This window comes from Saimiri boliviensis, chromosome 7, assembly GCF_048565385.1.
Source record: "Saimiri boliviensis isolate mSaiBol1 chromosome 7, mSaiBol1.pri, whole genome shotgun sequence".
NCBI lineage: Eukaryota > Metazoa > Chordata > Mammalia > Primates > Cebidae > Saimiri > Saimiri boliviensis.
In genome coordinates this window covers 19,517,218-19,532,559 of record NC_133455.1, presented here as the reverse complement: position 1 = coordinate 19,532,559, position 15,342 = coordinate 19,517,218, and the positions used below count along the sequence as shown (strand labels likewise).

The 15,342-nt window shown below is 44.7% G+C and overlaps 1 non-coding gene across 1 annotated transcript; it reads right to left on the bottom strand.

Moving 5' to 3' along the window:
* Positions 1–14,721: 14,721 nt before the first annotated feature.
* On the bottom strand, positions 14,722–14,786 carry LOC120365175 (U7 small nuclear RNA). The gene has a single exon (XR_012518638.1). It is a non-coding gene; the product is annotated as a U7 small nuclear RNA (small nuclear RNA).
* Positions 14,787–15,342: the final 556 nt, after the last annotated feature.

Genomic DNA, 15,342 nt, shown 5'->3' with positions numbered 1-15,342 from the left:
ATCAGTCCATGTATCCATACACCCAACTATTCTTCTGTCATCTATCCATCCATACATTCATCTACCAGTAACCTCCTATCTATTCATTCACTTATCCACCCACATGCCCACCAATCTATACTCCTATTCTTTCATTCATCCAAATACCCACCCATTCACCCATCTACCCACTATCCATTCTCTTACTTACCCAGTCATCCATTTGTATACTCATTTATCCATCCACACATCGACCCATCTACATATCCACTCATCTATCCAGCCACCCATCTGCAAATTTAACAAACCCACACTGATCTACTCATCATTTATTCGCTATTCACCTATATTAACCTCTCCTTCATTTACTCACCACATCCATCTACTTACCCATTTTTTTTTCACTTTTTTCTTTTTCTTTTTCTTTTTTTTATTGTATTTTAGGTTTTGGGGTACATGTGATGAACATGCAAGATTGTTGCATAGGTACACACATGGCAGTGTGGTTTGCTGCCTTCCGTCCCCTCACCTGTATCTGTCATTTCTCCCCATGCTATCTCTTCCCACCTCCCCACCCCCCGCCCCTCCCCCACTTACCCATTTACCTACCCACTCATCCACACACACACCCATTTTCCAATCAACCCTAGACTATCCACCTACCCATCTCTTTGACCAACCAATCAACCATCCATCCAAATACTCAACTGACCACCCTCCCACCAATCCATTCATCCAGTCACCTACCCACCCACCCCTCATTCCTGGGCACGGACTCATCATTCCATGTGAGAGTCCAGGTTGGTCTACCCAAGCCAGTGCTGCCTGCTTACAGGGCTGCCATGACTCACCCTGCATGCAGAAGGCTGCAGGAAGGGGAGGTGGAGGGGCAGTAACTTACATGCAATCTCTCCTAGGATTTAAAGGCCACCTGAGTGCTCTTTCTTCCAGGCCCAGCGGTAAGAATTCTGGTAAATGAAAGAAAAAGAGAAACAAAGAGACAGAAACCCAGGGAAGGAGTAGAGAAGAGAGAGGAAATGATAAAGACCAGGGAGTGAACTAAAGAAGGGGAGAGAGGCCAGGTGCCGTGGATCATGCCTGTATTCCCAGAGCTCTGGGAGGCTGAGGTAGAAGGATCCTTTAAGCCCACGAGGTTGAGGCTGCAGTGAGCTATGATACTGCGCTGCACTCCAGCCTGGGCGACAGAGTAAGACCCTGTTTCAAAAAAGAGCAGGGGGATGGGGAGAAAAAGAAATGAAAATGTATGCAGAGAGAAATAGGAAGTGGAATACAGGAGTAATGGAGAGAGACAAATAGAAGATTACATATTATGCGGGCGGGGATGGGGGGTGGGGAAGAAGCGAGGGCTAGAGTGTCCCTAGCGTCACGCCCTGTCGCCCTCCCTTGAGCTCCCGGAAGCCCTTGCGGACACGGCCAAGCTCCCCGCCTCCTCTGGGAGAGACTGGGAAGCCTCGAGTCGCCGGGTGGGCGCGGCGCTCCTGGGCGCACCGGGGCGCATTGGCACTGGCGGCGGTTGCGCGGGCTCGGCCGGCCTCACCATCAATTAAGCGACCGCGGGGTCCGGCAAGCGGCAGCGACTGTGGAAATTACCTTTTGATTTCTTAATTACATTGTCCTCACCTGCAGCTCAACCTGCCTAGGCGAGGCGCACGCCGAGCTCGATTCTCCGGGTGCCGTAAATTAGGACGCCTGTCGCCGGCGAGCGCTGGGGCTTCCAGTACCTCCGAGCGCAGCCCGCCGGCTATTTTTATCTCCCTCTGCACCTCCCAGGAGCTTCTGCTAATTCACTGCCCCCCGCCCCCACCGTCTCACTCCCCTGCAACCAGACCCAAGTCTGTTCCCAGATCTAAGTTCCAAACCCAGCCTCTGCCAGGCTCTGATGTGTGACTCTCGGCGAGTGCCCCCACCTTTCAGAGCCTCAGTTTCCCCATCTATAACGAGAATAAAACAAAGCTCCCATTTGTCTGGAGGGCAAGACCTTGTGAAGGCTTAGTCCCGCTAAGCACTCATTCTTCGTTTCTTGAGTACACCTTCAGTGTCTACTGTAGAGCTAGTGCTATTCTAGGCTTTGCAGATAAGGAGATGAGCTTTTTTTTTTTTTTTTTTTTTTTTTTTTTTTGGAGATGGAGTTTTTGCTCTTGTTACCCAGGCTGGAGTGTAATGGCACGATCTCGGCTCACCGCAACCTCTGCCTCCTGGGTTCAAGCAATTCTCCTGCCTCAGCCTCCTGAGTAGCTGGGATTACAGGCACACACCACCATGCCCAGCTAATTTTTTGTATTTTTAGTAGAGACGGGGTTTCACCTTGTTGACCAGGATGGTCTCGATCTCTCGACCTCGTGATCCACCCGCCTCGGCCTCCCAAAGTGCTGGGATTACAGGCTTGAGCCACCGCGCCCGGCCAGGAGATGAGCTTTTTAAAACAATGTCTGCCTTCTTAAAATGAGCAATGGCTATGATTTATTGTTATTATAATACTAATGTTATCAACAGGTTCCAGGTTTTTGGGACTCTTGGTGGATGCTGCAGATGGGTGCATGGAGACATGAGGGTGGTGCTGCGGAGGGCAGGTGAGGATTTAGGGTGGAGGAATTGTCAGACTGGGGTGGAGCTGACCCACGACACAGACTCAAAGGCATTCTGGATATCAAGGCATTTGACAGATGGGGGAGTGACTTATCCACGCCCGCTTAGGCACATGTAGAGATTAGGTCTGACCTTTCGGGTTCTTCTCTCCCCATGGCTTGGTGATGCCCAAAGTGTGGTTCTGAACCAGCAGGGTCAGCTTCATGAGAAATCTGTTAGAAATGCAAATTCTCAGACCATACCCTGAGACCTGTGAAATTAGAATCTCTAGGAGTGCATCCAAGGAATCTATGTTTTGACAAGCTCTCAAGGGGATCTTTATGCCCGATACGGTATGATAAGCACAGTATGGCCAGGTGCAGTGGCTCACGCTTGTAATCCCAGCACTTTGGGAGGCCGAGGTGGGCCGATCACTTGAGGTGGGGAGCTGGAGACCAGCCTGGCCAACATGGTGAAACCCTGTCTCTACTAAAAAAAAATGCAAAAATTAGCTTGGTGTGGTGGTGCATGCCTGCAATTCCAGCGACTTGGGAGGTTGAGGCAGGAGAATTGCTTGAGCCTGGAGGTGGAGGTTGCAGTGAGCTAAGATCATGTTACTGCCTTCCAGCCTGGATGACAGGAAAAAAAAAAAAAAAGAAAAGAAAGGAAAGCGAAGCACAGAATTGCCCTAACGAATGCAGTGTTTCCTTTGTTCACTGCCTTGATCTCAGAAAATTGATTATTGTGCTTCCTTATAAGAATTCAAGTTGTACCCACGCTGAGGCATCCTACATGCTATAAACATGTACCTCAGGACCCCTCCAGACTTGCTGATGCCCAGGTTAAAGCCTGTGCCGTAGCCCAAGCTCACTTTGAGATTACCTGGGGAGTTTGAGAAAGTTCAGATACCTAGGCCCCTCCTAAGACCAGTTCAATCTGCATTGCTGGGAGATATCCTGAGGGTCAGCCTTCCAAAGCTGCGGGTGACTCTCATGTTCAGGGAGGGTTCATAGCAACTGCCAATGTAGAAGCTGACCAGAATAGGGAGTCAGGGGTCTCCATTTCCAAGCCCAGTCCTGCCACGAACTTGCTATTTGGGGCCAAATGTCGTATCCCCTTCGGCAGCCAACTAGGCCATATTCCATCAGCTTATTGTAGGTCCAAAGTGATTGGAGGTACATGCGGAAAAGGCAGGTTCTACATGGGGTTCCCCCTCCTAGAATTTGAGCCCTATGTAGGTTTGAGAATATGTTTTTAATTTTATTTATTCTTTTTTTGAGACAAGGTCTTGCTCTGTTGCCCAGGCTGGAAGGCAGTAGCATGATCACAGCTCACTGTAGCCTCGACTTCCCAGTCTCAACTTGAACCTCCTGCCTCAGCCTCCTGTGTAGCTGGAACTACAGGTGCACCACCACACCTGGCTAATTTTTTGTAGTTTTTGTAGAGACCGGTTTGCTCAAGCTAGTCTTGAACTCCCGGACCCAAGTGATACTTCCTGCCTCGCCTCCTGAATGCTGAAATTACAGGTGTAAGCCACTCTGCATGGTGAGAATATGCATTTTAAAAGAGCTGCCAGATAAACTTTGCTACAAATGTCCACTTTTTGAGAGATCCCCTGGGGGCAGCAGAACAGGCAAGTTAAGGACCTGTTTGAACCCTAACTTCATTTTACATTGCAATCCTGGTTGTCACCTTTCTAACCCCTTCTCTCACCTAATTTATTTTCTTCCTCTTTTGAGCATGTTTATTTAAATTCCTTTAAATTCATGTTTTCTTGGCTGGGCATGGTGGCACATGCCTGTAATCTCAGCTACTCGGAGGCTGAGGCAAGAGAATGGCTTGAACCGGGGAGGTGGAGTTTTCGGTGAGCCGTGTTATAGTGAACTCTAAGTTTCTCTTCAAAGAATCAGTATGTCAGTATGTTTAGCTCTCTTATTCTGTAATTCTCTGTTTTAAAGTTTAAATTCCTGGTAATTCCAGTAAACAACCTTCTCTGCCAGTTCTAATCAGTGGTACGCATCTGTTCCACTGGCCCCCGGCTCCACACTGACTCATCCTGGTCACTTGCTCTAGTCATCTATTCTGATTGCCTTCTTTGACCTAGGTCACAGGTCATGTGCTCTGACTTGCCCATAACTGTCCTTCCCACAAAAACACCCACCCTGCCACTCCAGCTTGGACCCCGGCTCTCTTTAAAATAGCCAATCAGGATTAGTCTAGCTTGTGCGGTTTAACCCTAGCCAATAGGGGATGACACAGCAAGAGGGACAGTCCCCATCAGGCATAAGTACCCCTTCCCCCCTTGTCCAAGGATGCAGCCACCATTGCTCCATCCATGAGCTACACCATTCTATAGAAGTAAACTGCCTTGCTGAGCGGGTTTCTTTTCCAGTGCTCTTTCTTTGGTGACATCAACATTTTATTTGTAACAGCTGAGATCATGCCATTGCATGCCAGCCTGGGCAACAAGAGTGAAACTCCGTCTCAAAAAAAAAAAAAATATATATATATATATATGTTTTCTTTCTCTTCCTCTTTTTAGCATGTTTATTTAAACTTCTTTCAATTCATGTTTCTTGATATTTTAAAAATATTAGTTGATAGCTGGGTGCAGTGGTTCATGTATGAAACCCTAGCACTTTGGGAGGCTGAGTCAGGAGGATGGCTGGAGCTCAGGAGTTTGACACCAGCCTGGGCAACATGGCAAAACCCTGTCTCTACATGGATGGAACTGGAGGCCATTATCCTTAGCAAATTAACATAGGAATAGAAAACCAAATGCCACATGTTCTCACTTATAAGTGGGAGCTAAATGATGAGAACACATAGACACAAAAAAAGGGACAACGGACACCACTGCCTACTTGAGGGTGGCAGTGCTAATACAAATGTTAACTGGGTGTAGTGGCATGTGCCTGTAGTCCCAGCTACTTGGGAGGCTGAGACAGGAGGATTGCTTGAACCCACGTGGTCGAGGCTGAAGTAAGCTGAGATGGTGCCATTGCAGTCCAGCCTGGCTGGGTGACAAACTGAGACCCTGTCTCAAATACGTGTGTGTGTGTGTGTGTGTGTGTGTGTGTGTGTGTGTGGTGAGGGAGACACTTTTTTGGGGATTAAGGAGGCGAAGGTTTTCCCCCAAGTATACATCTATCAAATATTGATCAAAATTCTCAAAAATGCTTCTACTAAGCTCTTAGGTCTAGAAAAGGTTGCATAACAAAGACCAGATTTATTATCTTGCCTTAAAAAACTAGAAAACCCACCAAATATTTATTTATTTATTTTCACTTATTTGATTTTAGCTTTTATTTCAAGGTCAGGGTACATACACAGATTTGTCATGTAGGTAAACATGTGTCATGGGGATTTGTTGTACAGATTATGATGTTGTCACCCAGGTACTAAGCTTAGTACTCAATAGTTATTTCTTTCTGATCCTCTCCTTCCTTCCACTGTCCACCCTCAAGCAGGCAGTGGTGTCCGTTGTCCCTTTTTTTGTGTCTATGTGTTCTCATTATCTAGCTACCACTTATAAGTGAGAACATGTGGCATTTGGTTTTCTATTCCTGTGTTTCCATCCATGTTCCTGCAGAATACATTATCTTGTTCTTTTTTATGTCTGTGTAGTATTCCATGGCATGTATGTACCACACCTTCTTTATCCAGTCTATCATTGATGGGCATTTAGGTTGATTCCATGTCTTTGCTGTAATGAATAGTGTATGAACATACACATGCAGGTGTCTTTATGGTAAAATGATTTATATTCCTTTGAGCCTATTCCCAGTAATGGGATTGCTGAGTTGAATGTTAGTTCTGTTTTCAGCTCTTTGAGGAATTGCTACACTGCCTTCCACAAAAGTTGAACTAATTTACACTCTCACCTACAGTGTGTGAGCATTCCCTTTTCTCTGGCAACCTTGCCAGGCCTGTTATTTTTTGACTTTTTGACAATAGCCATTCTGACTGGTGTGAGATGATATCTCACTGTGGTTTTGATTTGCATTTCTAGTGATTAGTGATATTGAGCTTTTTTCCATGTGCTTCTTGGCTTCATGTATGTTTTCTTTTGAAAAGTGTCTGTTCAGGTCCTTTGAATATTTATTTTTAGAGACAGAATCTTGCTCTGTTGCCCAGGCTGGAGTACATTGGCACAATCTCAGCTCATTGCAACCTACATCTCTCAGGTTCAAGCAATTCTCCTGTGTCAGCTTCCTGAGTAGCTGCGATTACAGGTGTGCACCACCATGCCCGGCTAATTTTTTTTTTTTTTCTATTCTTAGTAGAGATGGGGTTTCACCATGTTGGCCAGGCTGGTCTCAAACTTCTGATATCAGATGATTCACCTGCCTTGGCCTCCCAAAGTGCTGGGATTACAGACATGAGCCATCGCACCTGGCCCTTTGACCACTTTTTAATGGGGTTGCTTGTTTTGTGCTTGTAAATTTCAGACAAAATATTTAAAAGCAACAGTTTTAGGCATCGAACAACAGGTAGTCTAGGTCTGTGCTCCTGAGAGAAGGAAAACGAGGAGCCCCTTGGGTTTCCAAGCAACAGCACAGGGAGGGGAAACCCAAAGAGCTTGAGAACTTTCTGAGTGAACTCAAGATAGAGGTAGGAGTTTAAGGAGTCCAAGTGGGTAGAATTTATGGGACAGGGTATACTGGAGAGTAGAGATCTTCCTGGGAAGATAATTCCAGAAATCAAGAGAGGAGTTTTCTTATGTTCTTGGTTCTGGGTTCTGTGCATGTGTCAGAGGTAACTTCCTGAAGCCAAAGAGAGAACCACTAAAAGGAGTAGGCAGAACAATTTCTAGATCTCACATCGGGCTGGGAATAGCTCATGTGACCATGGAAAGCCCTCATAAGAGACAGACCATGGGGTAGGATCCCCAGAAGAGTATAGCTGCAGTAGTGGGGATAAGTTATCCTTAGATGAAAGGCTACTGCTTTGACACTGCCCTAAGGAAGCATAAAAATAAGATTTGAAAGCTACAGTTGGCTAAGTAGCTTAACTGTTTGCTAGGACAAAACTTAGCACTTTAAGACTACAACAAAACTGAGCAACCAAAAGTAAAACTGTTTTTTGTATAAGATTAAATGTACATGTATTATATCAGATCCAGCAGTCCCACACTGAGGTAGTTATTCAAGAAAAATGAAAATGATATTCATACAACGACTTATGCTGAATTTTTTACAGTGGTTTTAGTCAGTGTAGCTCCAAACCGAGAATTCAAATGTCCACCAATTAGTAAATGGATATCAGTTAGTGTTACTTTCATATACAAAGAAATGCTACTCAAGAGTAAAAATAAATTTACTACTGATGTAAACCACGCCATAGGCAAATTTCTTTTTTTGTTTTTTACTTTTTACTTTTTTGAGATGGAGTGGCACTCTGTTGTCCAAGCTGGAGTGCAGTGGCACGATCTTGGTTCACTGCAACCTCTGCCTTCCGGGTTCAAGCAGTTCTCTGCCTCAGCCTCCTGAGTACCTGGGATTCCAGGCACATGACACCACCCTGGCTAATTTTTTTGTATTTTTAGTAGAGATGGGTTTTGCTATCCTGGCCAGGTTGGTCTTGAACTCTTGACCTCGTGATCCACCTGCCTCGGCCTCCCAAAGTGCTGGGATTATAAGCATGAGCCACCATGCTCAACCATAGATGAATTTTAAAACCACAATGCTGAGTGAAATTAGTCAAGAATGAAAGGTTACATACTGTATGATCCCATTAATATAAATTCTAGGCCGGCTGTGGTGGCTCACGCCTGTAATCCCAGCACTTTAGGAGGCCGAGCCGGGATCACGAGGTCAAGAGACTGAGACCATCCTGGCCAACATGGTGAAACCATGTCTCTACTGAAAAATACAAAAGTTAGCTGGGCGTGGTGGTGTGCACCTGTAGTCTAGTCCCACCTACTCAGGAGGCTGAGGCAGGAGAATTGCTTGAACCCAGGAGGCAGAGGCTGCAGTGAGCCGAGATGGCACCACTGCACTCCAGCCTGGAGACTGGTAACAGAGCAAGATTCTGTCTCATTAAAAAAAAAAAAAAAGTCTAAAAAAATGCAAAACTATAGTGATGGGAAGCAGAACTTGGTTGCAGGGGGACTGGATGGGAGGTTGGGTGTGGGTGGGAGAGGGAATGACACCCAAGAGGCATGTTTTCAAATGACAGAAATCTTCTATTTCATGATTACAGTAGTGGTGTATAATTTGCCAAAACTCATTGACTTGCACACTTAGAATTGGTTAATTTTATTCGATGCAAATTATACTTCAATAAAGCAGATTAATAAAAATGCTCATGCCCTCTGGCTGCAGAAGTTTACTTCTCAGAAGGTATCCCAAGGAAATATTCAGAATGTGGACAAGGATTTATGAACAAGGATGGCCTTCAAAGAATTGTTTATTATGGTGAAAAATTATGTACAAATAAAATATCCAATTGTAGAGGTGGGATGAAATAATGATGACATGTGCATAGGATGGGTTGCCATACAAGTTATTAAAATAATTTAATGACCTGGGAAGAATACGCATGATGAAATGCCTGCTGAAAGATAAAATGTGAGCGATGGTCTCTGGAGTGCAGATACCTGTGTTGAATCCTGGCTTGGCCACACACAGCTGTGTGATGTTGGGAAAGTACTTAGCTTCTCTAAGCCTTGATGTTCTCATCCTTACAGTGGAGATGCCAACACCACTTACTGTACAGGTTGCAGTCAGGATTAAATACAATCATACTCATAAAATCCTTAGTGCTTGGCATATGATAAACACGATAAATGCTAGTAGAGGTTATTTGCTGTGACCAGTCTATAAATGGCAGGACAGTTTTGTCTAAAATTCTCTGTAAAGGGTAACACAGAAATATACAAGCATATTTATCGTGGTCATCTTTGGGCTATGGGAATGTAGTTTATGTTATTTTTCCTCCTTATACTTGTCTTAGTTTTCCAGTTGTTCTATAATAAGGTTGTGTTATTTTTAGAATCAGAATCAAACCAATAAGCATTGTAAAGAGTTTCCTTTGCATTCCTGAAATTCTACAAATGTATATAGGAGCATCATTCCAGACACAGAGTAGTGATTAGGGGGATATGAGAAGGAGATGAGAGGAATACAAGGCTGAGGAAAATTTTTTTTTTTTTTTTGAGACGGAGTTTCGCTCTTGTTACCCAGGCTGGAGTGCAATGGCGCGATCTCGGCTCACCGCAACCTCCGCCTCCTGGGTTCAGGCAATTCTCCTGCCTCAGCCTCCGGAGTAGCTGGGATTACAGGCACGCGCCACCATGCTCAGCTAATTTTTTGCACCATTAGTAGAGACGGGGTTTCACCATGTTGACCAGGATGGTCTCGATCTCTTGACCTCGTGATCCACCCGCCTCGGCCTCCCAAAGTGCTGGGATTACAGGCTTGAGCCACCGCGCCCGGCCGGAAAATATTTTTTTTATGAATTTTTTTTTATGCTTCTTGCTTTCAAAGTGTTAGGTGGGCGTGGTGGATCATGCCTGTAATCCCAGCACTTTGGGAGGATGAGGTGGGTAGATCACTCGAGGTCAGAAGTTGGAGGCTAGCCTGGCCAACATGATGAAACACTGTCTCTACTAAAAATACAAAAATTAGCTGGACATGATGGCATGCACCTGTAATCCCAGCTACTAGGGAGGCTGAAGCAGGAGAATCACTTGAACCCAGGAGGTGGAAGTTGCAGTGAGCTGAGATCAAAGCACTGCACTCCAGCCTGGGTGACGGCGAGACTCTGTTTCAAAACAAAAAACAAACAAACAAACAAAAACAACAACAAAACTCCCAAAGTGTTTGCAAAGTATCTGGGTACATACATTTGTAAAACATAGAAACAAAGAATCCTAACACAAAATGGAATGGACAAGAGGTGAGATTGGCAGAGGTACGAGTAGTACCACAGAAGCGCTGTGGAAATGCCCTAAAAGGAAATGTTGGTGTTGCCTGGGAGCAGCGGGGTGGCTTCCCGGAGGATGGATGATCAAGCTTGGCTGGGACAGGAACAGCATGCCTGGTGGAGGGCGCTGTGTGAGCAAAGGTGTGGCGCTGAGAATGTGCAGACCATCTTCAGAGGATGATGAGCTCTCCATTGAGGCTCAGTGGCTGGTGTGTCTGATGGAGGGGAGTGGGGAAGATACAGCCTGGCAAGTTCATGAAGTTCTCGTGAACAATGACCACGTGTCAGCACTATTCTCAGCACTTCACATGTGTTTGTACTTTTAAACTTACAGAACTCTGAGTCAGGTGTCATTTCAAGCCCCATTTTACAGAGAGCAAACCGAGGCAGAGACATGCGAGTAGATTTGGTCACACTCCCTGCAGCTAGCAGTTGATAGAACCAGAACTCAAATCCAGGTGGTGTGGCCCCCAGTCCCTGACGCCTCGACACAGCCCTGCACTGTGGAGATCGGGCTTGGATATTTTCTTTTTGCAACAGGAAGCCATGGATGGCTTCATAAAAAAACTGGAAAGTGCCTTTAGCCAAGACACAATCCTGTTCTCTACATCTGAGTAATTGCTTTCTCTTTCTTTCCTACATAAAAAGATGTTCTGGAAGAAACCAAAGGTGATCTGCTGGCCAGGGTACAGGAGACTTGGATTTAACCCTTCAACTCTGACCCTCCAGAAGAAGCAAGACATTTCTATTCTGTGCTATAGATTTCTTGTCTTAATAAAGATGGAGCTGGAAGGAGGAGGAGAAGAAAAGGGAGTGCTTCTAAGTGGGGACAAAAAAATTCCCACAAAACCTTGAAATTTTATCGCAGCCTCAAGTGGAGATTAACCATGCCAAAATATCTGTGTTATTGATAACAATAATGATGATGATGATTATATTTTATTTTTCAATCCTGGTAATTATTGTACATTAAATCATTAACATTCATTATTCCTACAATGTGTAATTAGGACAATGGTGGATAGATTGCTCTTGACTGTAATGAAGTTTTTATAATTGTAATTTATTGGCATCAAATTACCTTTCTTAAAATGAATCTGAACATCACATTCTTAATTCTGGGGAGGGGGTGGCAATTATTTTTAATTAATGTTTCTTGTTTGTGCCACACAGGGGGAGCTGTCTGACCAAGCCAATTCTCTGTCTGCAAGGAAGTTAACCAAGAATAGCAAAGGGATTCTTGAATCAGTCATCTATCATGAAACATTTCCCTTTTTCCTGTCCCCCACCCCAGTTCCATCTCCCTTCCTCCAAGGCAGTGACCACAGGGAAAAACAACAACCACCACCATTTTCCAATATGATTAGTGGTGGAGACAGGAAATGATAATGCAGGTTGTTTAAGCCAATTTGTTGCTAGGTTTGAGAAGAATATTTTTTTCTTTCTTCAGAAACGGCTCAATTGGGCCGGATGCAGTGGCTCACACCTGTAATCCCAGAATTTTGGGAGGCTGAGGTGGGTGGATCGCTTGAGCTCAGCAGTTCAAGGCCAGCCTAGGTAACATGGCAAAACCCCATCTCTACAAAAAATACAAAAATCATCCAGGTGTGGTGGTGAGCACCTGTAGTACCAGCTACTAGGGAGGCTGAGGTGGGAGGATGGCTTGAGCCTGGGAGGAGAAGGTTGCAGTGAGCCAAGATCACATCATTGCACTCCAGCCGGGGTGATAGAGCCAGTCCCTGTCTCAAAATAAAAAAGTAAAAAGAAATAAAATAAAGAAATGGCTCAATTGCCAGCCTCTGTCTTGGGGTGTATGTCTGTGTGTGTCCCGGGGCCTTGGAGGGTGGTGGTTAGGGGATGGCTTTTGGTGTAAATTTAATTGTGATGATTCACATAAGGTGACAAGGTCTTCTCTCTCACCACCCCAATCCAACAATTGACTAAGGTGACCTCTCCAAAGATATGAATCTACTTCTTGTTTTTAGAGAGGTCAAGTGAGAAGTCTTGGAGCATGTGTTTCTACTGTTGTAATATGAAGTTGCCTGTATTTGACTGGGTTTGTCTATCCACCAGGATGATAATCAATGAAATGACTCCTTTCCAAAGATGTTGTTTAGGAGGGACAGAAAGGCCATTTGCTTTTGAAAATTGAATGAGCAAGAAGAGTGTTTGTCAAGGAGCATAAGGAGAGAGGATGAGGCAGACTGAGGAATACACAGGGAAGTTACCTGGAGAGAGTCTGGCTTACTCATCACCCATCCTGCACCAAGCATAGGTCAGGCCCTTTCTGTGCACATGTTCAAGGTGATGAGTGGCACTACCCTGGGTCTCCCTGACTTCCAGACACCTGCACCGTCTACTGTTCCAGAAATGAATAGCTATCAGTCATTCACATCTTAGACTAAACACAAGACCAGACTGACCTTTAGCCTCCTAAACTTGATCTTGGTTTCCCGGTAAAGGAGCATTAGACTTTGTTGAGCTGGAAGGGAAGTAGTTCTGGATCCTGAAGACTAAGGTTCTACTCCCCCTATAGTCAGACCAAAAGGGTAGATGTCTACTTCATCTGTGATGGTGATGTTTTCACCCTGGTTTGAACAGAGAGACTTTTACCTTGTCCAGGAGGGATCTGGTGTCATGTCTGTGCTGAGGTTCCAGGAGAACAGACAACCTTTGACACTCAGTATGTGGAAGGGGCTTGTAACATTTGCAGTTGCCTGGTGAATATTGTTAAGGAGAGCTGACTTCAGGGTAGACACTTCCGTGGTTGGGTGGTTGGGATGGAGCTTGGATCTATGGTCAGGACTCAAGAGATCCTGGCAAGTTACTAAAACCAGCACTTTGGGTCCAAATTAGTTAGTTGACAGCACCCATGGATAAAGCCATGGGCTTTTAGGAGATGGTGAGGGCTCCCTGCCTCCATGGAAATGTGGTACTGAGGGTCTGAGATGAGTGCATTTTTCAGCACCAAGGACAGAGGCCAAATCAAACTAGAAGGGGACCTTCTAAGGTGAGCTACACATAATCCTATAGTTTTAAGAGATCTCCTGGTATCCTTTTGTGCAAGTCTCTTCAGTTTGATTTGCTCTTTCTTGCCTCTCAGGGCAAGAATCTTAATGCTTGGATTCTGTTATCTTATTCTAGCTCTGTCACTTATGAGCTGGGAAAGTTTGTAGAATGGGTTAATAATTGGTTAGTTTGAAGATTAATGAAATCCTGCCTATAAAAAAGCATAGCACAGTATTTGGCAAAGTAAGCACTCAGTAGGGGGCATTTGTGGCTATTATTCTGGAGGCAGAATTAGTAGGTATGATTAATAATAATGATCATAGCAACCTCCACTTATTGAGTTCTTACTATATGCTAGGCTCAGTCTTAAATGCTGTAAATGTATTATCTCACTCATTATCTACAACAATCTTATTACAGATAAGAAATTGAGGCACAGAAAGGCTAATGAACTTGGCCTAGGTCACACAATGGGTAAGTGGTAGGAGTGAGATTTGAGTGAATCCAGGTGGGTAGAGACAGTATAACACTTACACTATTATGCCAATGGCCTCAATAGCTCAGCTATAAGCATTCAACAACTGGAAAAGAATAATAATTACCATTATTATCATTACCATCACCACCAGTACCAACATCATTTGTCTATTACTATTAATTATTAATTGATTATCTCCCTTCTCCCACTTCTTTCAAGAAGTTTGATCAAGGGACATGATGGGCTAAGGAAGAAAGTGCCATGACAGAAGGAGAGATTTCCAAGGAAAAGAATAAGGCATGGTCTTGAGCATCTTGGAGGATGTAAAAACAGGTCCCAAATTTAGGAGACCTCAAAGCCTAGTAGAGGGGTATTTTTTCCATTTTTTCTTTTTTTTCTTTTCTTTTCTTTTTGTTTTTTGAGACAGAGTTTTGCTCTTGTTGCCCAGGCTGGAGTGTAATGGCACAATCTCAGCTCATTGTAACCTTCGCCTCCTGGGTTCAAGTGATTCTCCTGACTCAGCCTCCTGAGTAGCTGGGATTACAGCTGGGATTACAGGCACCTGCCCCACACCTGTCTAATTTTTCATATTGTTAGTAGAGACAGGGTTTCACCATCTTGGCCAGGCTGGTTGTGAACTCCCGACCTCAGGCGATCAGTGAGGTCCCCTCACCTTGGCCTCCCAAAGTGCTGGAATTATAGGCATGAGCCACCATGCCCAGCCTTTTCCCCTTTTTGTGTGGGTCATTTTCTAGTGAAAACTGAAAATCTGCTAGATAAATTCTTTTAAAAAGCTGTAACACTTAGAAGGGAAGGTAGACAGTTGCCCAAATAACCACAGCACCAAGGTATAAGCTACCATAGGTAAGATACCAAATGCTATGGGGAATCAGGAAGAGAGCTCTTTTCAGATAGGGATTGACTTTACAGAGGTCTTCCTGCAGGAGGAAGACTCTGAACTAAGGCAAGATTGGGACATCGTGTCAATGAAGAGATGTTGGAAACCAAGCAGCCTGGACTGAGCCACTTTACTTCCTCCTCTTCCTCATTTTCTTCATCCTCCTCTCCATCTTGTCTTCCTCTGTCTTTCTCCTTTCTGTTCTTATTCTTCTTTCTTCCTCCTCCTTTTTCCCTCCTTTCTTCCCTCTGTCCATCTCCCTTCTCTTCCTCTTCTTCTTCTTATTCCTCCTTTCCTTCCTTCTCTTCCTCTTCCTTCCACCTTCCCCTAATTATTTTATAATTATCAGTTGACTCACTGTATTAGAGAATCAGCCAAAGGCTGAGGATCTGAATGCTGGTAGACCTTTCTTCTAGCTGTTTGCTTCACACTGCAGCCTTGGAGCGGAAATGCAACTCCAAGT